The sequence below is a fragment of the Pan troglodytes genome, chromosome 11 (assembly GCF_028858775.2).
Source record: "Pan troglodytes isolate AG18354 chromosome 11, NHGRI_mPanTro3-v2.0_pri, whole genome shotgun sequence".
Taxonomy (NCBI): Eukaryota; Metazoa; Chordata; class Mammalia; order Primates; family Hominidae; genus Pan; species Pan troglodytes.
In genome coordinates this window covers 4,062,277-4,084,207 of record NC_072409.2, presented here as the reverse complement: position 1 = coordinate 4,084,207, position 21,931 = coordinate 4,062,277, and the positions used below count along the sequence as shown (strand labels likewise).

Here is a 21,931-nt window from a genome sequence, read left to right as displayed (position 1 = left end):
GCAGCTAGTTCTGGAACCATCCTAGGACCTAGAAATTGCTCGGGGCCAGGAAGCGAGACCAGTCACTGGGTGCAACCTTGACATAGGCTTGAGGGGTCACGTCCCCTGCCCTGTCCCCATCTTGCTCAGTGGCCAGAGGAGAGACGCGTGTGCACTTGGTGGACTGCCACGGGCCTGGGGGCCTCGGGACCAACCCTCCATCCGCCCGTCCCCAGCCGGGCGCGGCACTGAGCTGAGGGAGCCTGCGTTCTTCCTTCAAGCAGAGGATCTTCTGCAACTGTGGGGAAGAGTGTTTCCTCCCGGAAGGCGGGGCCGGCTGGCTGGGTCAGCAGATGGGCTCCTCTGGCGTCTTCTCACCTTCTGGCCGGTCATTGGCCCTCGTGGCCCTACCACAGTGGGGTGGGCATCTCCCCATAGGCCCTCCCCACAGGATGCAGCCCTTCCTCATGGGGCCTGGTCCTGCTGAGGTTCCCGGGGGCCGTGCCCCGTGTGGCCCCACCTCTGTGCCACCTCTCAAGCCGTTGCCTCTGCCTGGCGTGTGTGCCTGCTCTGCCCTTCTTTTTCCATCCTTGTAGGCCTGAGTCCAGCGTTCCCTGCGCTTGGAGCTGGCCCCAGGGACCTGGCAGGCCAGGGCCCATGCAGTACAAATGTGGACAGATCTGCCCCCACCCTGCCCTGGGCCTCCCTTTTTCCCAGCCTCCTCTGGCACCGGCATGTGCGGAGGCTGTGGTGTGTCTCCTCCCTGGGTGGAGGAGTGGGTAGGGGGCTGGCTTTGCAGCTTGGGGTCTATCTAGCCTGGTGTCTGGAGAGACTTGTGGGGTGCAGCTTCCTGCCCTTGCCGCCGGAAGGGGCTGAGATTGGGGTCCCGCCCCTTTGCTCCTGACTCAGCAGCTGCAGGGTGGGGGAAACTGGAGGTTTCTTGACAAAACCCCCAACCCTGGGCACCCGCCCAAGGCTTAGATTCCTCTTAAAAAGGTGGAAGTGGAGTCCTTGGTTCCTTTCTCTGGGGGCTCCCAACAGGAGGTTGGGACGGGGCTGGATCCCAGGCCCTGGGCCTTGGAGCCCTCTCCTCCCCACCTCCCGGGCCTCTGAGAACTGTGCTTCTCTGCTGCGTAGCGCCCTCTGTGGCTCCCCAGGGTGGAGTTCTCACTGCTGCCTGGCCACGGATGCCCCTTCATCCTCAGGAGCCAGGCAGGCCCCACCACCATACCCCTTAGCAACCAGCTTCCCACTCTGACCGGTGTCTGTCTGTGTGCTGCCTTCCGTAGGAGACTTTCTGAGCTTAGGTTCCCTCGACGCCCTATGGGCACTGGGCTTCCTGTCCCAACACACTGGTGGTAGTGATGGGACGCAGCCTCTGTGCGGGCCCTGTGCCTGGTGTGGACCCAGCAGAGTTGGGCAGCGGATGTAGAGTTGGGGAGGGGAGCAGTGACAACCATTCAGAGTGGGCTCTGCCTCCTGCACCCCTGGGCCGTGTGCCTGGGGACAGCGGCCAGAATCACGAGGCCCAGTGCTCGAGCTGCAGTGTGGATGGGTGGCTTCTCTACCCCAGACTCCAGCTCTCTCCAGCTCAGCGACTGTGGCAGCCCCTGGTCTGCTGGGACCACTGCCAGTGGCTGAGAAAATGAAAGTGGACGTGCCCTGGAGGTTATGGGCTTCAGGGTCCCCACCGGATTAGTGAGGATAACGTATCCCCCTCTAGCTGGTATTTGCACAGCCCACGGCTGTGCTGGCTCTGTGGAGGGCCAGTTGTCAGGTGCTCATGAAGTGTAGCTGCTGGGAAGGAGGTGGAAAGTTTGGGCCAAAGCCCTGATGGGTTTTTGTGTGCCCTTGGGTGGTCAGCAGTGGGGGTACCTGGTTGGTTCATTGCACTTCAGGCCCTACCCTGGGACTGGCATGGATCCTCGTGGAGGGATCTGGAGTTTGGGGTTGGAGAAGCCTCAGCCCTGGCCTTGGTGGCCTCCATCAAGTAGAGACCAAGGCCACAGGCGGGACGGGGGCTCTGGCGGGAGCCGACATCACATGTCTGGCCTGGCTGCACCCACTAGGTGTTCATCCAGGAGCTGCTGGTAGCCCCGGCAGAGGCTGTCCCACCAGCTGCCTGCCTCCATTCTCCATAGGAACTTGTGAAACCTGGAACCGAAAAAGAGCCAAGGCAGGAGGGAGCAACTGAAGTTGAAATTAGCTGCTGCTATATCTCCCCAGCCCCAGCCCTATCACTGTCAGTGCAAAATGCATGACGGGGAAGGTGAAAATAATCAAAGTCTTGACTCTCTGGCCCGGCTCATTCATGACTAAACCCGTGTCAGTTCCCGGCACAGATGAACATGGAATGGGTACCCCCGGGTGGGACTGTGGCTGCTCCTGTGTCCAGATATCCCCTCCTCCAGGAAGCCCTCCTTGATTTCCCCATTCAGGAGGTCCTCTCCTATACCTGTGTTTCCTGATACATGTGCGTCTTACGGTGTTCATATAGGGACAGTTGAGAGTCGGGGCAGCAGCCTAGGCCATTTCTGGGGGGTGGGGTCCAGGCGGGGTATGGCTGACAGCCCAGAGTGGTGTGGTATTGGGGGGCCACGTAGGGTCCCTCGGCTCTACCACTGCTGGCTCATTCTAAGCACCTGATCAGGACCATGCCGCCCTCCTCTTTAGTTCCTCCTGTTCCGCTGTGGTCCTAGGGGTGGAGTCCCAGCCCGGGACCTGGCGTTCATCCTTGCCCTGCCCTCCCTGCCCTCCCGCGGCTTGCTGAGGACCAGCTGTGCTGACTAATGTGATGTCTTCAAGCATCACAGCTTTGCACTTGCCGTCCCCTCCCCCAAATGCCCTTCTGCCGTTGCACCTTCAGGTCTCCCTCGGCTGTCGGCTCATCCAGGAGCCTCCCCAGACCCCCAGCTGCCGTGGCCTCACCCCCACTGGTCCTTGCAGCCGGTTCTGCTTGTTCCTTCTGAGCACTCACCAGGTCCTGCCAGTGGCTGGCCGTTCCCGGGCGTGTTGGGGGCTCTCGTTAATCTTCCTGACCAGGACCTGGGCTCTGGGGACTAGGGGTGCCCAGGGACTGCAGGACCTGCCCTAGGTCCTGGCACTGCCCAGCTTCACATTAGTGGGGGAAAGAAGCGTGTGTCTAGGTGCCGTGGGTGGATGCCCCCAAGGGTGGAGCCCCCATTTTGGGGATGTCATGTACCTTCACCCCACTGTCTGCTCGCACTTGTGAGCTGCTGGAGTCTGAAGCCCAGGGTGGGACAAGGAGCTGCCTGTGAGGGAGGGTCCTCCTGGAGGCCCAGGGGCTTGAGGAGCCTTGTCGGGACAGTGTGGGTTGGAGGAGTCACAGGTGGGACTGGCTGGGACCCCACCAGCGCTTCACTGCTCCCATCTTACGGAGGGGGAGGGCAAGGCTGGTGGGGGGCAGCTTGAGAGGCACTGCTTCCAGGCACCACATCCTGGACCTGGCCCTTGCGGGGAGGGCCCAGCTGTCACTGTGGAGGTGGCAGGCAGGTGGGAGTGGGGTGGTGGCCTTTCCATCACTGTGGAGGTGACAGGCGGGTGGGAGTGGGGTGGTGGCCTCTCTGTTACTGTGGAGGTGACGGGCAAGGGTGGGATGGAGGCCTTGCCATCACTATGGGGGTGGCAGGCAGGTGGGGTTGGGGTGGGGACCTCACTGTCATCTGTGGGCAGAATGGGGCAGCCATAAGGAGAGCAGGTAGAGAAAGGGTTAAAGGGCCAAGGGAAGTAATAATGTTTCTAATTTTCCTGTGTAATTTAATGAAAATGTAAATTGCTGGGCGGATGACGCGCCCTGCCGCGGTGTTGACCGAGATGAATTGCGGGTGCTCGTGGTCAGCCTGCCTTTGTCTCTGCGCCCTGAGTGCAGCCCGGCTCCCCTGTCTGCCTGGGAGGCAGACACCGTGCCGTCCACCCTGATGGGGGCCGCAGTGTCCGGGCTTCTGCCGAGCAGGAGGGGGGCCTGGTCAGTCAGAGCCAGCCCCTGCTGTGACCCCACACCCCTGTCCGGAGGAGCACAGGGCTGGGGGAGGACGGCCAGGGGCCTGCGTTGATGGGCAGGTTCCAGGTATGCAGAGGGTCACTGGCCAGCGTGGTTAGGGAAAGCCCTCCAGGGGGATGCTGTGGGTGGGCTTGTGCGTGGGAAGGAGCAGCCGGTGGGGAGGTGGAGGAGGACGTCTCAGGCCAGGGGAACGGTGTGTGCAGAGGCCCCAGGGTGGGGCTCACTGGCAGGGGCTGGGGCCGTCAGTTCAGAGCTGGACATTGAGGTCTGGTGGCCAGGAGGGGGCTGGTGGGTGACAGAGCCAGGCAGGACATGGCCAGAGGTGCTGGGCCTGTCCTGACAGTGGTGAGCATCCTTCAGAGGCCGTGAGTGCTGAGTGAGGGTCCTGGCTGCCGGTGAGGACGGACCCCAGGGGCAGGAGGGGAGTCCGTGGCCACTTAGGAGGCGGAAGCAGAGGCGGTCATGGCCATGGCTGTGGGGATGGAGGAGCCGGTGGGTCTGGTTGCAGTTACAGCCGTGGCCAACAGGCCGGGAGCGGGGGCTTGGGGTGACCATGTGGTTTGGGCCTGCACAGTGGTGCTGTTTCTAGGGACATGAGGCACCAAGGGGAGTCGAGGGTGCCAGGCGCGGCAGTTGCGATTGAGGTCATGCAGGACCCCTGGCAGGTTACAAGAGCAGTGTGCATTGAATGCCAGAGCTCTGGGGGAGACCTGGAAGCCTCCCAGGAGGTGAAACCCCAGGGTCTGTGGTTGGAGCTTGGAACATTTTGGCGGCAGGACCAGCCAGGGTTTTGAGAGGGAGGACAGAGCAGCATTTGCTGGTGCAGTGGGCATCGTGGTGCGATGGTCTTCAGGATGCAGGGCAGCGAGAGCCAGGTGCAGCTCCTCTGAGCTCAGGCTGGCTGAGAGGGTCCCTGTAGCCCAGTTTTGTCCCGAGGTCCCCCAGGGCCCATGTGGCTGCTTGTCCCCTGCTGCAGATGGAGGCCAGTCACGGGCAGAATGTTGATCTGATCCCGGGGGACGCAGGTGGCCGACACGTGGGTTGAGTCTTGGCTGAGTTCATCCAGGCTTGAACAGCCACCCTGCTGTGGCACTGCGATGGAGGGCTGGCTCCTGCCCAGTGCTTCCCGGCCTACGTACGCCCTGTCCTCGGGGTCCTAGGCTGCATGGCACCTGCCCATCCATCCGCTGTCAAAGGCATCACGTGTCCGCCATGTGCTGCCTCAGGCACAATGCAGGATTCGGTGGTCAGAAGACTTCATGTGCCTCCCCCGGACGCTGGACGTCGAGGTGGGTGAAACCGGGCCTGGGGTTGCAGTCCCTGAGGTAGAGCTGAATTTGGGTGTGTGTGGCTTTGAAACACCCACGACCCCCAGACCTTGGCAGGACCTTACTTTGGACACCAGCTCTGTACCACCTGAGTGCCAACCGTGGCGTTGTGCCAGCTGGGCCTTGAGACTCGGGAGGGGCTGGCATATCCGAGACCCAGTTCTGTCACTTGCAGTGAAGGGCTGGTCCCCGCTGAGAAGGCTGGTGATGCATGGTGGGTACGCTGCTTCCCAGGAGGGGACCTGTGCTGTCCCTGAACTCACCGAGGGCCAGGAGGGGTCCCGAACACTGCCGTGCCTCATGAGGGCCTGCACAGAGGGTCTTGCAGAAGAAGGGTCTGGCTGGGCCTGCAGACCCCAACTCCCTGCACCAGCCTGGCCCCGAGCTCCCACTTCCTCATGCTGGGCACACGGGGAGCCCTGCTGACCCCTGTTCTGCACCTGGACAGCCGGGTGTCATTGGTGGGCCTGTTGGGCCGGGGCGCCTCGGCCTGGTGGAGGGCTTCGCCGAGCTTGGTGGCAGGGAGGGAAGGCCTCTCCACGGGGAGCAGGAGGGAGGAGAGGGACAGGCTGGTGGGTGGGGGAAGAGAAGAGGCTGGCTCAGGTGGGCTGGGGTCTTCAGCTGCCACACCTGGCAGTGGTGCTGCGGGGGTGGCTTGGCCCTGAAGCTGGTGGCGGGCAGGAGTGTGCACGGACAGGGACCCAGCAACTTGGCGAGCATGGGCCAGACAGGGGCAGGGTTCTTAGGTGGCCCCCATGAGTGGGTGACATCAGGAGACCCCGCATCAGGCGAGGTTACCTGTGTGCCTGCTGACTTGTCTCATGAGGTTTGGGGACTTTAGTTCAAGCTGAATGCCTGTCTCCCTGGAGGCGCAGGGCTGTGCACAGGATTCCCCAGGGCTGGGCCAGCCTGGCGGTGTCCACCCAGGAAGGCTGCTTGGAGGAGGGGCAGAGCTGGGCTAGCTCGGGTGGGCGGGCGGGTGCCGCAGGCTGTCCTGTGGTAGGAGTGGGGTGGACAGTTTGCACGATCTCGTCCTGCCTGTGACACCTTCCTCTCCTCCTGTTTGGGTCAGCTCCTGGCTGCAGCTGGTGTCTGGAGGTCCCCAGGCACTGCTGGGACCCCTTCCCCAAGCCCAGGACCCCTGATTCATGCCTCTTTCCAGAGCACTTGCTGGCCTATGGTCAGGAAGAGCAGACCCGCCAGATGGCTGTGTGTGTGTGTAGGGGGGGGTGGAAGGTGGGGGTACAGCTGCCCAGAGATACCAGGAGATGTCATGCCGATCGCATGCTTTGATTAAACAGCCTGTCTGGGGCCGAGTGGGCAGCTGGTCAGTGTCAGGCTCCCAGGGCAGGATGTATGGAAACCACTGGGGGAGGGAGGAACTGGCCCCAGAGAGCCAGTGGGGCTGGGGCCGCGGAGTGGCCTGAACACAGTGCTGGCATCGCTCTCTGGCCCCCGCCTCGCCAGCTGCAGCCTTGGAAGGCCCTTTGCCCCTCCAAGCCTCAGTTTCCTTTTCTGTAAGGGGCATGGCTGTCCTCGCCCCCTGGGTGGTGGCTCAGAGCTGGACATGCTGTGAAGTAGCCACCTGGGTGGCGTGCTGGTGGCTGGGGTCCCCAGGGGCTGCCTGTGGGCGGTCAGCTCCATTCGGAGGCCTGTGGTTTCTGGCTAGTGTCTTCCTTCGGGCACAGCAGGCCCCAGACGATGCTACATGAGGACTGTGTGGGCCTCTGTGCTGTGCCCTGTGCTGTGCTCACCCACACGGGGAGCCTGAGGCACTGCCCAGTGGGGCCTCCCTGGCCCAGCTCCACCCTGCCCTTCCCCATGGAGAAGCCAGCCTCCCCCCAGGAGCAGCTCCATCTGGGGCATTTTCATGTCTTCTGCCGAGGTGGGTGGGGGTGGGGGTTGGGCCAGTGGCTCCGCTTTCCTCCCCGCCTGTCCCCACTGCATGAGGAGATGCATTCGAGGGGCTGAGCGGCTGAGCCTGGGGCCCGGCCTGGCCTGGGTGGTGCCTCCCCTGCCACCTTGTCCTCATCTGTACCCAGGGCCAACGTCAGCACCTCGGCCATGTGATGGTGTGGAGGCCACCTGTCCAGCACCCACAAGAGGCCCTGTGCCTCAGCAAGGGGGCGCCAAGCATCCCTCACCTGCCTAAGTGTCCTTTCCTATAACGTGGAGCACCGGCCTCAGACTTCATGAGAAATGCGTGTGGCCTCAAGGTACAAACACCGCATTGTGACAATGCGCTGGCTGCAGGGGGCTGAGCCCTCTGAATGCTTTGCTTAGGAAATCAGAATGTTGGGGCCCCCTTCTCCCGCACAGGCCAGGCTTGGAGCCCGCAGAGTCTGAAGAGGTGGCAGGTCTGGGGCTTGGAGGCCCGGCGGGAAATCACAGGAGGCCTTGGGCGAGTGCCTGGCCCTGTGGGCCGCAGCATCCTCCTCAGAGAAGGGGCAGTCGGGAGGTCACTCGAAAGGGGCCCTATGCCAGCAGCGGGCAGAGGGGAGGGCAAAGTGGTGGTCCCGGGCCCGGCAGGCTGTTTGTGAGGCAGGCTGGTCTCCAGTCCCCGCCTGCATTGCTCTGTTCCTCCAGACAGTCCTGACCCCAGCACCCCAAACTCTGCGTCTTCCCATGTGGGGAGCCCCAACAGGGCAGGGATCCTTCACCTCAGGAAATGCAATCCCTTCCCTGGCCTGTGAATATTTCATCAGCAGATTAAAAATTGAAGCTGAACCTCCCTGCTCCCCCGGGAGGGTGGAGGAGGGTGCCGGCTCCGTTTCAGGCCGGTTTGAGTATTTTTCTTGATAATGGAGCTGCGTCAATTAGAAAATGACATTGCTGGTTAAAATGCCGTTCTGCGGTCCTCTTTAATTAAGGCCGAGATGTAATAACCAATCCGCTGCTGCGAACTTGTTTTTAACCATCAGAACGCGAGGTGAATGACATGGAGTTGGGTTGATCAGAGGGGGGTGTGCAGGGCCTCGGAGAGATTTATGGAGGCCACGCAGCAGCTGGGGCTCTGGCGGGGCGTGGGGTGTGCCAGTGTGTGTTGGGTCAGATGGGTGCTCTGTTCTGTGTGCACGTGTGCGTGCATGTGGCGTATGTGTGTTGGGACCAGAAGGGCCTGGGGGCTGAGGTTCAGAGTCCTACCAAGTTTGCCTGCATGGGTCATGGTGCTGGAGCCAGAGGGCGGCTCGGGGCAGCCCGGGGAGGGAGCGAGGCTGCACAGGCTGCAGGAGTCAGAGGCTGTCGAAGGCGGAGTCGGGCTGGGATGCAGCAAGGGGAGGGTTCTGGGCATGGGATGAGGACGACAGCGCGGCCCAGGAGCCCCTGTGGGTTTGATGGTGCCTGATGAGATGAGGAAAGGGGCAGACTGAGTCTGCGCCTCCTGGGGTGCCTGGAAAACCCTGTGGAGGTGCGTGGGGGGCGAGGGGAGGGGAGCAGGGAGGTGGTGTCTGGCCATCCCCTCAGGTGTCTGAAGGGTGAGTACGGGAAGGGGCTGCCTCGGGGACCCTGGATGAGTCCGGGGCATGAGGAAGCCGGAGGGGCCACAATCCCTCCCTGCTTCTGAGCAGGGGCCCTGCTCTAGGCCCCAGGTGGGCAGCACAGGACCTGGTGGGGCTGTCCTGCCCTCCCTGCCTCGCCCCTGCCCAGCAGTGGGCAGCAGTGGTCACCCGGCAGTGTGCAGACTGTGTGGGAACCGGCGTCTGTCCGGACCACCCAGCCTCCTGCTGGCCCCGCTTTCCTTTGGTGGGACTGAAGATGCACCCTGGCTGAGCCCTGCAGCTCCCGGCGTGCTGGCTTGACACAGAGGGTCAGCTGCCCCAAGGAAACGAGGTCAGGGCTTGCCTGGGACTGTTTGGGGCGGGCAGTGTGGGGGCCAGCATGGGGCGGGCTCCACAGCCGACAGCTCGCATGCCTGTCTGGGCTGTGTTGGGTCTCGCTTGAGGTTGGAGCGGTCTCCCTTTGGGGACATCCAGGGCTCTTGGGTCTCTCTTTGGCAGGGAATCAGGAGCCCTGGAGACATGGGAGTTCTCTCCTGCTTCCTTGGTGTGAGGAAGTACGTCCTGAGCCTGCTCTTCTCTCCTTGGGGACACTTGGCCCTGCCTTCTGGTGCCCACTTGGAAAGCCAGCTGGGGGCTGTGACGTTTGTTGACACCCTCCCACCACCTGTGCTCTCTGGGCTGGCCTCTGGGGGTGCAGGCTGGGGGGATGAGCCACCCCAGGTACCGGGTCCCCTTCTGGAGCGGGGAGGAGGGGCTGGGGCTGCTGGCGTGGCTGGGAGGGGCAGGCCCATAACTGGGAGGTTCTGGGGCTTGAGGAAGAATCCCAACTTTTACTTTTGAAACAAGAGCAAACAGCAAATTGAGCTCTCCCGGCTGTGGAGGAGGTGGGCTTGTTTTCTTCAGTGGATTTCCTGGAGTCCTTCTCAGGGGTATCCCTGGTGCGCAGAGGTGGGATCTCTGATGGCCCATGGTTGTAGGAGGCCTTGGGCCAGCATACTGGAGCGTGGGAAGGCAGGTGGTCTGGGAAGGTGGTGAGTGCACATGTGTGCATGTGTGTGCACGGCCCCATGCATGTACACCGCACGTGTATGCACATTAAGCTGGTGTCCCGTCATGTGGCCCGGCCACAGGCATCCTTCACTTTGAGCAAACCGTCGCTTACTTTCAAAGGCGTGTTCATTGCCCAGTGGTGCCCCAGCAGCTTCCACGGCCCCACGAGTCCACGAGCCCCTGTACATCCAACACCGCTTCTCCCCACAGCTAGTGGGGAAGACGTTGGCAGCTTTTCTGCCTCCTCCCGCTTTCCCCAGGGTGGCAGGGCAGAGGTGCCCTCGGGGTGGGGGTGCCAGGCCCTGGCAGGCAGGAGAGGGAACTGCTGTCTCCTCATGCTGCCCATGGGCCTGGTTGGCCTCCAGGCCTGGGATGTCCCGTTGGGGCCGTGCCTGTGGGGTGTGTACCTGACTTCAGGCTGAGAATCTGGTGGGACTCCAGCAGCCGTACTCATCCACGAGCCCTGCTGGCGGTGAGCTCGGACGGCCTGGCTGCATTTGGGGAACGTGTCCCCAAGGCTGGTGGGGATGGGACTGTGGGTGGATGAGAGCTAAGGGTGCCTGGTAGCTGTTCACTGGGGATGGAGGGGGACACAAGCTCCTGGGGAAAGGGGGCAGAGGCAAAGACGGAGCCTAGACTTCACTGTTGCCACCATAAAATAACACTTAGGTCCATGCCTGGGAAAGCCTAGAGGTGCATTCCAGCCTTTGTGTCTCTTCTGACGGATGGGATGGGGTGCCTGGGGCCCAGCAGGCACCAGCAGGGAAGGTGGGTTGGTGGATTGGTGATGTCTGCAAGGAGGGCTGTGGGGCACTTCTGCGTGCCGAGTGCTCCCATCCTGGCCCTGCGGTCTCTGCGGCTAATCTAATGTCACCCTTCTACCGGGAGCTTAGTACCGCAGCTGCGTGTGTTTTCACTGTGACTTCTGCAGAATTTTCTGCCCATACTGCTGGCTCTTCTGGGTCCCCCTCCTTGGACAGTGTTGGCATGAGGAGGTGGTCGGTGCGTGTGTGGTGGTGGAACGGATGAACTCACCCGGGTTGGAGCCAGCCTCACACTGCCGTGGCTTAGTGGGTCTCACCTGGGCTGCCCATCAGGCACTTTTGAAGATGAGGAGCTTTTAAGATTCCTGGTACCCAGGCCACACCCCAGACCCATCAGATCGGCAGCCGTGGGGATGGTGCCTGGGCACCAGGGCTCCCTGGTGATTCTGTTGTGCCCCAGGGTGAGCCCTGCTGGTGGAGATGGCCTGGGCCGGGCATTCCCAGGGTTCCTCCTGCAGCTGTGCTGTGCACTGGCCTTCGCTGTGAGACTGAAATGTTCAGAGGCCATGTTGTTGCTCGAAGTCTCAGATCTGGGCCAAACCTGCCTCCGCTGTCTTGGGCCCTCCAGGCTCCCCAGGCTGCAATTGTCCTCGTCCTGGATTTGCCTCTCCCCGTCACATAGGCCTGTGCACTCCCAGTCCCCTAAGAGCGAGTGGAGCTGGCTTAGGGATGGAGGGGCTGAGAAGCCACTGGGAAGCCGTGGTTGGGAGTCAGGGAGCCTGTCCTGGAGTTCTGGGGTGTCTGGAGCAGAGGGGCTCCGGGAGACTGCATGAGCAGGGCCTCTGGTCTAGAAGTGGTCAGGACCATGATCCCAGGAGGCATATACATCCCATCTCCTGCAGGGATGGGGTGGCTCAGCTCCAATTCTGCCCACGTTGGCTTTTGGGGTTCAAGGTGGGGCTGGGGCTGGGCCACCCCATCTCTGCCGGCACATCTCTGCTGGCGTTTGTCCTCACCTGTGGGAAATGCAGGCCCAGTTGTCAGAAGCTGTGCTGTGGGTGCCAGGTGTATGAGCAGTGCCTAGTGTGCCTGGGCCCGGCATGGGCATCTCTGCGTCTCTTTGAGCTCCCCGGCCGGGCCAGGCACTGTTAACTGAATAGCAAACAGTAAAAAGCAGCCTGACCCTTGGACAGATCCCCCGACTCCTTCCCAGCTTCAGTTTCCTGATATGCTGGTCTCCGAAAAGCTGGGAGGGTGAACAGAGATGAAGCCAACAGAGCTCACCTGCAGCTCAGTCAGCGCCAGGAACTGCTAGTTGTTATTTTTGGTTAAATTTTCCTTGCCTGGGCTTCACTTCTCAGGGTGGGTTGGGAGGGAGAGGCAGTGGCCCAGAATTACAGTGGAGGGGTGGGGCAGTAGAGTCCGGCAGGGAGGGGCACCACTGTCCACAGACAGGTTTTCAAAGCTGCCCTCTGCAGCCAGGCTGAGGACCCAGAGGCCGGGGAGCTGTGTGCACCCCCGCTGGGTGGGGGAGGTCCTGGGCCTGCTCCTCTGGAGTGTTCAGCTTGGAACGCAGCCTTGCCACACGTTGGAGGCAGGTAGGGACCTGGCCCGTTGTGCAACCTGCAGCTGTGCAGGAGAATTCCTCCCAGGGCCCTGGGCTCACCCTGCCCTGGAGTCTGCATTTTTCGGAAAGCTCCGCAGGTACCCTCTCAGCGGGTCAGAGGCTTTGAGGCGGTCAGGGTCTGCGCCCAGGTGTCAGACAAGCCCTGGGGGAGGGCAGCTGAGGGGGTGGGGGGCAGCTCCCTGCCCTCAGGATGGCCGCTGGGCCCAGACTGCCAAGAGTAGTGGCAGGGAGGTGCTTCCACGACGCCCTCACTGTGGGATCTGGCTCGGGCCTGTCTCAGGCCAGGCCTCCTTTCCCTGGTGACCTGGAAAAGCATGGTCTCTGCTGGCATGTCCTTCCCTCCTGCCCCTGCCAGGTGGAGCAGGGTGGGGCCTTTGGGGAAGCTGCCTCACCCTCACCTGGCTTCCTTGCCCCAGCCCTGCAAGGGAGGGGAACTGTGTCAGGCTCTCGTAGGTGACTCTCCCTGGGGGAGCTCTGGGGCCTTGGGTAGGTCACCTCATCAACCTCAGCCTTGCTCTCCTCATCGGTAAAAAGCGGGGAAGAGTTTCTACCTTGGATTTTGGTAAGGGGGAGCCATTGTTTAGCTCCCACCGGGAACACACCTGGGATGGCCTTGGGCTGGGGATTGCATGCTGGCCGGGCCGGGGAGCCAGGAGTTGCTGCCTGTGCTCCTGCAATGCCCACCAGGGCTTTCGGGGTATATAGAGCAGCACGGTCTGCGGGATGGAGGCCCTTCCTGCTGACACAGGAGGCTGGGGAAGGTCCGTGGCTGGAGAAGGTCCGTGCCTTGCCCAAAAGTGTGTCTTATCACCAAGAGATGGCCCGGTGCACTGAGCACCTACTGTATGCTAGCACTGCGGTGGCCGTCCTGCTCAGCGGCTCTTGGATTAGCCATCCTTGGCTGCCTGCAGGGGAGGACGAGTGTTCTCACCATTGTCCTGCTATGGAGGGGAAGGTGACAAGCTTCTCTGGTGGCACCTGTGCCTCAAAGTGTTGGGAAAGGGTGGTTTTCCCAGGTGGGGGCCCCTGCCCCGCCCCAGCCTCACCCTGCCTGAGGCCCTGCTCAGCCACCACCCTCGATGGCCCTGGTAGAAAGTGTCTCCCGACACCTCCGCACCCTGCCTTTCTCCCAGCCTCAGCAGCCCTGGAGGTGGCCCAAGGCCTATGCCCATGCCCGGTGCTGGGCACCCCCAGGAAGCTCAGAGGCCCCCAGGCAGAGCCGGGGAGGCGTGAAGGCATAGCCAGGGCAGAAGCAGAACAAAAGAAAAAAATCCACCCCCAAACCCACCCAGCCCACACCCTGAATCTCCTTATCTGTGTCTCCGCAGCCTGTTGCAATTGCCTGCTCTGAGTGGGTTGAGAAATTCGATGGAGCAGATAGTTGCCCAGGCACTGAGGCGTCTAGGGCGGTCGGACAGGTTTGGTTCCTGCCCCGGGTGGAGGGCCCTTCTCCAGAACCCGGAGCAGAAACCTGGCCAGAGTTCGCTGCTGAGCGGGCTGCAGCCTCCCGCATCCTCACCTGGGCTCCCTGCAGGTTACTGGGAAAAGGGGACTTTCAGGGCCAGGGGCAGGGGATTGCACAGAGCTGATTCGCGCCTTGGCCCCTCTGCTGTAGCCGCGTCAAGTCAGGCGCTTTGTGGGCCTCAGATTTCTCGCCTGTGCAGGGGGTTGGGGGACGTGGAGTTGGTGAGGTCCGTATGTCTACGAGGACTGTCCACACCACGAGCACAGTAGGGGAGTCGTGGGTGGAGGGTGGGAGACCCCCAGACCTGAGTCAGCCCCTCAGAGAGCCTTGGCCCTGGGTTCGAGGCCAAGGGTTCGGCTGTGGTTTGTGCAGTCCCAAGCAGAAAGGCGAGGTCTTTGCTAGGGAATGCCCTGCTTAACCAGTCAGATATGTTACCCAGAACCTTCCAGAACACAAACATGCACCAGAGGTAAGCAGAATTGGCCACCCTCGGGGCAGAGCACCCGGGAAATTACGTGTTCTTAGAAAATTATGTGTAAATCACGGTTTCTTCATAAGTTTGTTTATTGGTTTTTCCCTGGCAACCTTCACACTGTCTGATCCTAGGGTGAGACCCTGGGGGCAGTTTACAGCGGACCCTGTGGGCAAGGGGAGGAGCCACAGCAGAGGAGGAGGAGGAGGAGGAGGGCAGCATCCCGCCTGGGGCCTGGGGTGCCCCCACAGAACACGGGGACATGGGATGAGAGGTGTACCCACTGTGCTCCCCAACATCCCAGCTGCTCGCTGGCCCAAGGGCTGGCTCCTGCAGCACCATCTCCACGGGAGGCCGTGGGCCGCTTCCAAGAGGGCTGCTGCCGGGTGTGCCGCCCAGGCCCCGGCCACCTGCCGAGGACGGAGCCAGGCGTGAGCCGGTGCAGGACAGAGTGGAAACACCGAGTTCTGCCTGCACAGTCCTTGGGCCCTTGCTGGAGGGCTCTGGCTCACGAGCCAGGAGATGGGCACCAGGCCTGTTGGGCCGCCACCATCCACTTTCCTCCGGCAGCAGGCAGGCAGGCAGGAGCCACAGCTCAGGGCCAACAGGCCTCCCTCAGCCTGGGTAGGGTGGAGCTGGAGGGAGGGCTTCCTGGGGGAGGTAACAGGGAACACATGGGGAACAGCATATGCAAAGGCCCAGAGCTGGGAGAGTTCCGGGGCCTGTAATGGGGAGGTCAGTAGCTGAGCCTGTGCAGTCCTCAGAGGCCTTGTGCAGGGTCTGGACTCGGCCCTGTGGGTGCCACCCAGGAACTGACAAGGTCTTGTTCCAGAGACTTCCCCAGAGGTCTGGGACCTGCTTTCCAGGCTCCTGTTTGGATGCTGTTCCATCCCAGCAGCACTGCCCTAGGCCCTGCCCTCCCCTCCCCACCCCTCCCTGGTCGTCTGCAGGACTGGGCAGAGCCCCTGGACCCTGCCTGGGACAAGCAGTTTCCAGGGCAGGCCTGGGCCCCGGCTGGGGTCTCAATGGGGTGTGCTGGCTTTGGGAACGTTGGCAGGTCTGAGCCTGGCCTATGTGAGTGCTGCTTGCTCACGTGGGTGGTGAGGGCTGTGGGCAGAGGGCCAGGAGTCCCCGGGGCCTGCTGCTGGGCTCAGGGGAAGGGCAGGCGGAGCTCTGGGGCCAAGAGCCCCACGTGCCAGGGGATTTTCATTAAGCGTTGCGCCCACTCCTACCCCATGCCCAGTTCTGGAAGGCTCAACAGGGTCCAGGGAGCATTCATGGAACAGCTGCTGGGGGCTGCCGTGTGGGAGAGGCCGAGAGGAAGGCCAGGGTGTAGCCAGGGGCGGAGGAAGCTTCCAGACCTGCTGTCTATAAAATTGAGGAAGGCAGAGGTGTTCTTCCTGCTTTCGGGGTCCCCTGCTCACATCTGAGGGCACGGAGAGTGAGATATAAAGAACACTCACTCCACTGAATAGCTGGGGAAACTGAGGCAGAGCCAGGGCCACCTGCCTTTGGGGTCCTCAGGCGTTGGCTGTGAGATGGGTGTGCTGCTGCTGCCGGCGGCTCTGAAGCGGGCTTCGAAAGCTTTGGAGGCCCCGGAGATAATTATCTGGCAATAACGAGCTAATTAATGGCTGCAGGTGTGCCCCAGCCCACCTCCCCTCCCTTCCCAGGTTCCATTCTGCCTCCTGCCTCCCACCCTTCCTCATCCTCTCCACCGGGTGCGCCCTCACCTCGGTGTGAACATCAATTCCATAAGTCATCGCATTATTCCTGGGGCACTGTGGCTTTGCCTGCTTGGAGGGTGAGGGTGCCCGCCTGGGGAGGGCTGGAAGGGGCTACCTTGACCTCCGGGGAGGGGTGTGACCTACCCCCTGTGGATCAGCCACCTGCATTGTTTTCCCTCTCTCCCTCCCTCTGCTGGATAAATAGCACACACAGGCTGAGGGCAGGGGAAGCGTGGCCCTGGAGCCACGTGTGGCCCTGGCGGGGTGGGGAGGTGACACGCAGCCCTGCCCCTCCCAGCAAGGATGTGGCCTGTCTGTCCTGGAAGGTCCTGGGTAGGCTCTGGGCCCTGGTCCCAGCCCGTTTCCCCCAGGGGCTTTGCTCCCAAGATTGTCCTGCCATGCTGGGCAGCCTGGTGGCTCTGGGTGGGCCTGGCCTATGAGGGGATGGGGCCCTGGCAGCAGAGGCCTTTCCTTGCCCCACCTAGGAACAGGGAAGCTTCTGGAGCCGCGGGGGTCCCTGGGCTAGGGGTGTGTAGGACCGGGCGGGGAATGGAGCGGTAACCGGAGGGTGGAGGTGTGGCGTGCCCAGTGGGCCCACCCGGCACAGATGCCACCATGCTTTCGAGGCCGCTGAGGGGCCCCAGCGCTTTACCTAAGGCCCCCGCGATTGCTCTGTCCTGCCCGGGGTGGGCCAGGATCCCTGGGCAGGGCCTGGAAGCTGCCACCTGTCCTCAGTAGCCTCGGTGGGGGGCACTGGGCTGGGTGTCTGCCTTCCCTGGAGGCTGCACTGCCTGAGCCGGTGACAGGCTGCGGACTGGCCTGTCGGGCGGCAGGGCAGAGCGAGCAGGAAGCGCCGGTTCCTTCTCCATTTCCACCCTGCTGGTCACGGGAGCCTGCCGTGCCCAGGCCTGGGCTTGCCGACGCCTGGAGTTCTGGGTTCGAGCTCTGGCTCTGTTGTGGCTGCAGGCGAGGCCCATCCTTCCCCTGGTCCCGCCGCCTGCAGCCTCAGTTTCCCTTTCTGAAGGACTGGTATCAGGAGACAGTGTGGGCAGCCAGTGCCCGCCGTGCCAGCGCCCCTTCCGGCGCACTTGTGTGCAGGTCGCTCGTGGTTACCCGCCGCTCGCTGGTCTGCGGGAGGCTCTTTTGAAAGTGGCGCCCTTTGGCTGCTCAGCCTGGCATTGCATGGGGGACATGGTGGCCACAGGGCCTTCGTGTATTGGGGGTGAATCCAGGACCTGGGACCACAGAGAGAGGAGTTCTGGCTAGAATCTCCTGGAATAAAGAGCCCCCTTCCAATTCCTGGGACTCATTGGATTGAGGGACTGCCTCCAGGCAGGCTGAAGCTGGGGACCCCGAGGCCTGCAAGTGGGTAGTGGAGAAGCCTGCTGGGGGGATGCTAGAGCCCTGGGCTCCCTGCAGGGGCCCTGAGCCCGATGCAGGGCGAGGGTTCCGTTGGCCCTCAGAATTCCGGGTGACTCCCGTCTTTTCCCCTGGCCTGGGGTTCAGTAATCCAGGAGGCCTGGAGAGCTTTTGGTGTGCTGCCCACCTCGGAGCCCGGATGTGGCGAGTGCTGCCTCACCCCGGCCCTGCCAGGCATCTTATCTGATGGGCAGGAGCTGGCCCTTCGCTGTCAGACTGGACTGGCGCACGTGCCCTGCCATCTGACTCATCCAATTAATGCCGTGATCATTTTGCTAATTCCCTCAGCTAACTGATTCTGGAACCTTTTCCGGTTGGGCACTGGGTCTCGGAGCTGGGAGGGAACCTGGAGACCCTTTTCAATGTCCTCATTTCACTGAGGGGTAAACTGAGGCCTCCCAGGAAGCACAGCCCTGCCTGCCCTGCCTCCTCCCAGGCCCTCCCCTGAGCCCCCAAGCCGTTCTGTACTGAGGGCCTGCTGTGTGCCCGGCCCCTGGGCATCTTCTGTGGGGAGGCCCCTTCCAAGGGTCTGCCTTGCCTACCTGGTGCCGACCCTGTCATTTCTCTTTGTCTCCTGGCTGGGTGGCTGGGACAGGGATGGTGGTAGTGGGAAGGTGCGGGTGACAGATGAGGCCATGGGCACTGAGGTGTTGCGTCTCCTGAGACTAAATGCCTCCAACGTGCGTGATTCATCAGGGCCTTCCACACCGTCAGTGGCCGTCGCCCGTCATTTGCTGGTAATGAGCTTTTTCATACTGTAATTTGTGTCTCCTAATTGCCGAACAAGCACCTAATGGCTCTGATTAACATCGGAGGGACTCTGAGCTTCCGTGTTTGGGAGCAGGCCTGTGGCTTCCAGGACTGCCTGCCACCTGCCTGTGTGACTGGGGGAGGCAGAATGTTCCGGAACAGGGGCTCAGGGCCTGAGCACGGTGGGTCTCCTTCTGGTCTGACCCAGATAGGGGTTTCAGTGCTGGTCCTCAGGGTCCCCATCTGTAGAATGGGGACAGCAGTGTGTTCATGCCCTGGGGGCCAGGGTGTGCACATAGCTCCGGCTGCGCTGGGTTTCTGATGCCGCCGGGCTCCGGTCCTCCCCTCCTGCTGGGCTTGGCAGGGCTGCCATTGGTGGGAGGAGCCCCAATCTGTCTCCCAGCCTGGAGCTGCCCCCTGGCTTGGCACTGCCCTCTGTGCCTCTATGCTCTCCCTGGACTGCCTGCTGGCTCTGCCCGCCCTGGGCCTTCTGTGCGGGTTGGGAGGGGATGGGCTCAGAGGAGTGAGCGGCACTTGTCCAGGGCCCAGGGCATGGCCGCTGCTCATGGCAGCCTCTGCCTAGAGCCCTCAGTGGCTCCCCTGTGCCCCTGGGGTAGCTCCCACCGAGCCTTGACCCTGAACCCCCTCCCTGCCTGGTCACCCCTCCTTCGAAGACTCTTGCTCATCCCCCAAGTCCCATCTCTCCCTGGGGTGGCAGGGGCATCTCTTAGGCCCGCCTGGCTGGGTGCCCCTGCAGACACTCTGCAGCCCGCGTTTCTCCGTTCATGCCACAAACTGTGTTTCCAGCGGCTTGTCCAAGGTTTGGCTTCCCCAGCCCCTGCCAGACCGTGAGCTTCAAGGGGACAGGAGCCGAGTCTGCCTCGTGGTCACAGCATGGTGCTGGCATGGCACAGGCCTTCATGGGTTTCATGGAGTGAATAAATGATGGTGTTCCAGGGAGCAGAGCCTCCTCCTGGGAGCTGGGCATGGGCTGGGCACGGGGCTGACGGTTAAGTCGTGGATTCCTTCACACCTACAGACACACACTGCCGTCTTAGCTGGTGAGGCCCAGCAAGGCCCCCACGAGTGTACCCAGCTCTGCCCGCCCCACTTTCTGTCGGCCCCTCATGTGGTCCCGGTCAGCTCCCAGCTGGAGTGAACACTTGGCTGGTGGCGCTTAGAGGAGGGGGCCCACTTGGACGGGGATCCTGCCTGTGTGTGCCCCCATGCCCGGGTCTGCACCAGCCTCACTCCCACAGCGTTGTCCCCAGCCTGATGTGCCCGCTGTCAGCAGCCACCTCGGCTCCATTTGGAGACCTGAGCTCTGGGTTTGGGCAAATCCTTGCTCTTGTTAATTTGGGGAGAGTGTGGACGGTTGCAAAACAGGACCCCTTTCTCTTGCCCCTTCTCCCAGACAGAAGCTAGGAAGTGAGCCTAGGGCACCAAGTTCAGTAAGTTCACTTTGCCCGGGGGCTGTTGGGTGCCATGTTCTCCCTGTGCCATGTGCCCTGTGCCTGTTGGATGCCACGTTCTCCCCATGGGGACCTTTTGGGAGTCGTCATTAGTGATGGAGGTAACCCAAGTCATGGCCACGGGCGAGGGGGTGGGGGCCTCGTTGCTCTGTCCTCTCCCAGTCCAGCATGTGGCAGGGCCGTCGGGCCTCAGAGGTGTCCCCCCTCACTCAGGGAGCCTGGCAGTGGGCCCTGTCCACCCACCCCATTTTCCTGAGCAGCGGGAGGTGGGAAGGCATCCGTTTAGGGAGTCAGCTAATTTCATACCTCTCTGGTTTCTCATCTAAAGCCCAGCCCTCATGGGCCTGGTGTGGCACCACGAGCCCAGGCTGCTGGGTACCGTGCCCCTCCTCTGCAGGGCAGTGTGTCTGTGGGGCAGTTTGCTTCTGTCCTGTTTCTGGGATGGGCCTACACTGCCCTCCAGGGAGGCCCCAAGGGGTGCAGGTGAGCAGGGTTGGCAACGGCAGCTTTGGGCAGGACGGGCACTGTGCCGCACCTGTGCGGCACCGGGTGTGGCTGGCACGGTTCGGCTGCTGTCTGCCTGAGCACTGCCTGTGCTGGCCAGTGCGTCTCCCAGTCCTTGGGACAGCCTTGTGGGAGGCCCAGGCCGCCCTGAGCATGGGGACCCCAGGGCCGGAGGTGTGACCTGAGCATGGGGATCCCGGGGCCGGAGGCGTGACGTGGGTCTCCTCATCCTGACCTCAGCTCCAGACATGTCACCATCTCCCCCGGGTTTGGCATTTTTTGGGGAAAAGCCTCCCCTAAAAACTATACAGCCAGAAAAAAGAAGAGAAAGGGTTGTGCCAAGAGCCTCGTGGTGGGCATACTGGGTCTGCACCGGGTTTCTCCTCTCCCAGCTGCCCCTCCTTCAGCCCATGTTTCCAGACTCCTCCACAACCGTGATGTTGCCCATTTCTTTTCACCCCAAATCTCCAGCCGCCTGAAGACACTTCCCACTCAGTGGGGTGAGGTCCACAGCGTCATGTGTAAGGTCCAGGCATCAGGGATAAGGTGCAAAAGCCGTGCGGTGGGAGCTTGTGCTGGGGTGGGAGGGAGGTCTGGCAAATGCCCACTGCGTGGGCACCAGGGCACTGGTGGCTTCAGGGGGCTCCAAGCCCTGGCATATTAAATGGCCTCCACCCCAGCATTGATGGGCAGCTGACCCTCAGATGCCGACTCCAGGAAGGGCCTAGGGTCGGTGTCTTTGGGAACAATGTCAACAGCAGCCTTTGTGTAGGGGTCCGGCTGTCATGGGCTCTGTGTTTGGATGCTCCCAGCAGCCACCAGAGGGCAGCTTGCATCTGTGGGAAACTGAGGCCCAGACAGGCCGGGGCATGGTTCTGGTGGGGCCTCACCTGCCCTTCTGGCCTTGGCCCCTGCAGACCCTCTGGGCCACTTCCTGCCAGGGGTGTGGATACGGCAGAGCAGCCCTGGGTGCTCTGTGGCTCCCAGCTCCCCACACGCCCTAAGCTGGGCTCTTCCGGGCAAGGCTGGGGCGGTAACTCTGGGGTGTTCTGGGAGATTGGAGACCCCTTGGGGGTCCATGCTTTGCCCAGCCTGCCCCTGCTGACGTTAGGGCTGCCTGGGACTCAGCTGGGTCCCTAGTGTTGGTGGCTGGGGGAGAGGAGCCAGGAGCGTGGACTTTGGCATCCCAGGCTGGGGCTGGCCTCTTGGCCCCTAGCTCGTGGCCCTGGCTTTGAATGTTACATAGATGAGGCCTCATGTGGGTCCCTCCCCTTCTGCTTACCTGCCCTCTTACTTATGAGGAGGCTGATGCTAGAGAGGGGTGTGCCCTGTCCTGGTTGCCCAGCTGGGGGACGGGGCAGGCCCACAGCTTCTGGGGAGAGCGTTTCCCAAGGTGGGGTCTGGTGCTGGCAGGAGGGGGTGGGGTGAGCCAATGGCTCCGGGGCCACCACAGAGGCGGCTGTTGCTGGAGGGCTGATGGCACGCTGGGCCCGGGAAAGCCCCTCGTGGGCCATCTCCCGGAGTTCTCTTGAGGGCCCCTGTCTTACGGATGAGGAGATGGAGGTTGAGGATCACAGCCCCAGCCTGCAGGCGCTCGAGCTGAAAGCCCTCGCCCCTCGTGGTGGGGCAGCGCGTCCCTGGGTGAGTGACCAGGCGGCCTTGGGTCTCTGGTGAGCTCAGGGAGCGGGGTCCACGTTGCCTGGCCCAGGTGGGATTTGGCGGGTAACGCTGGTGGTGTGTCCTGGTGTGAGACCCGGTGTTCTTGGCTGATGTGTGGGTTTGCTCATGGGGTGGACCAGGCCGCTGCCCCTGCCTCCTCTCTCTGGCTGTGGCCATGGCTGTTGGACCAGGCT

At 62.5% G+C, this 21,931-nt stretch overlaps 1 protein-coding gene across 3 annotated transcripts in view; it reads left to right on the top strand.

Moving 5' to 3' along the window:
• The window catches only part of RXRA (retinoid X receptor alpha), a 114,665-nt gene that overhangs the window by 17,074 nt on the left and 75,660 nt on the right, over nt 1-21,931 (top strand). Inside the window, exon 1 of one of the 3 annotated variants that reach the window (XM_054658493.2) lies at nt 4,050-4,066. The exons of 1 other annotated variant lie outside the window; for it this stretch is intronic. The gene's annotated coding sequence lies outside the window, so the exon portion shown is untranslated. Of the gene's footprint in view, nt 1-4,049; nt 4,067-7,524; nt 7,545-21,931 lie in introns of those variants that run through there. One more of the 3 variants, XM_054658492.2, reaches the window with a different exon arrangement.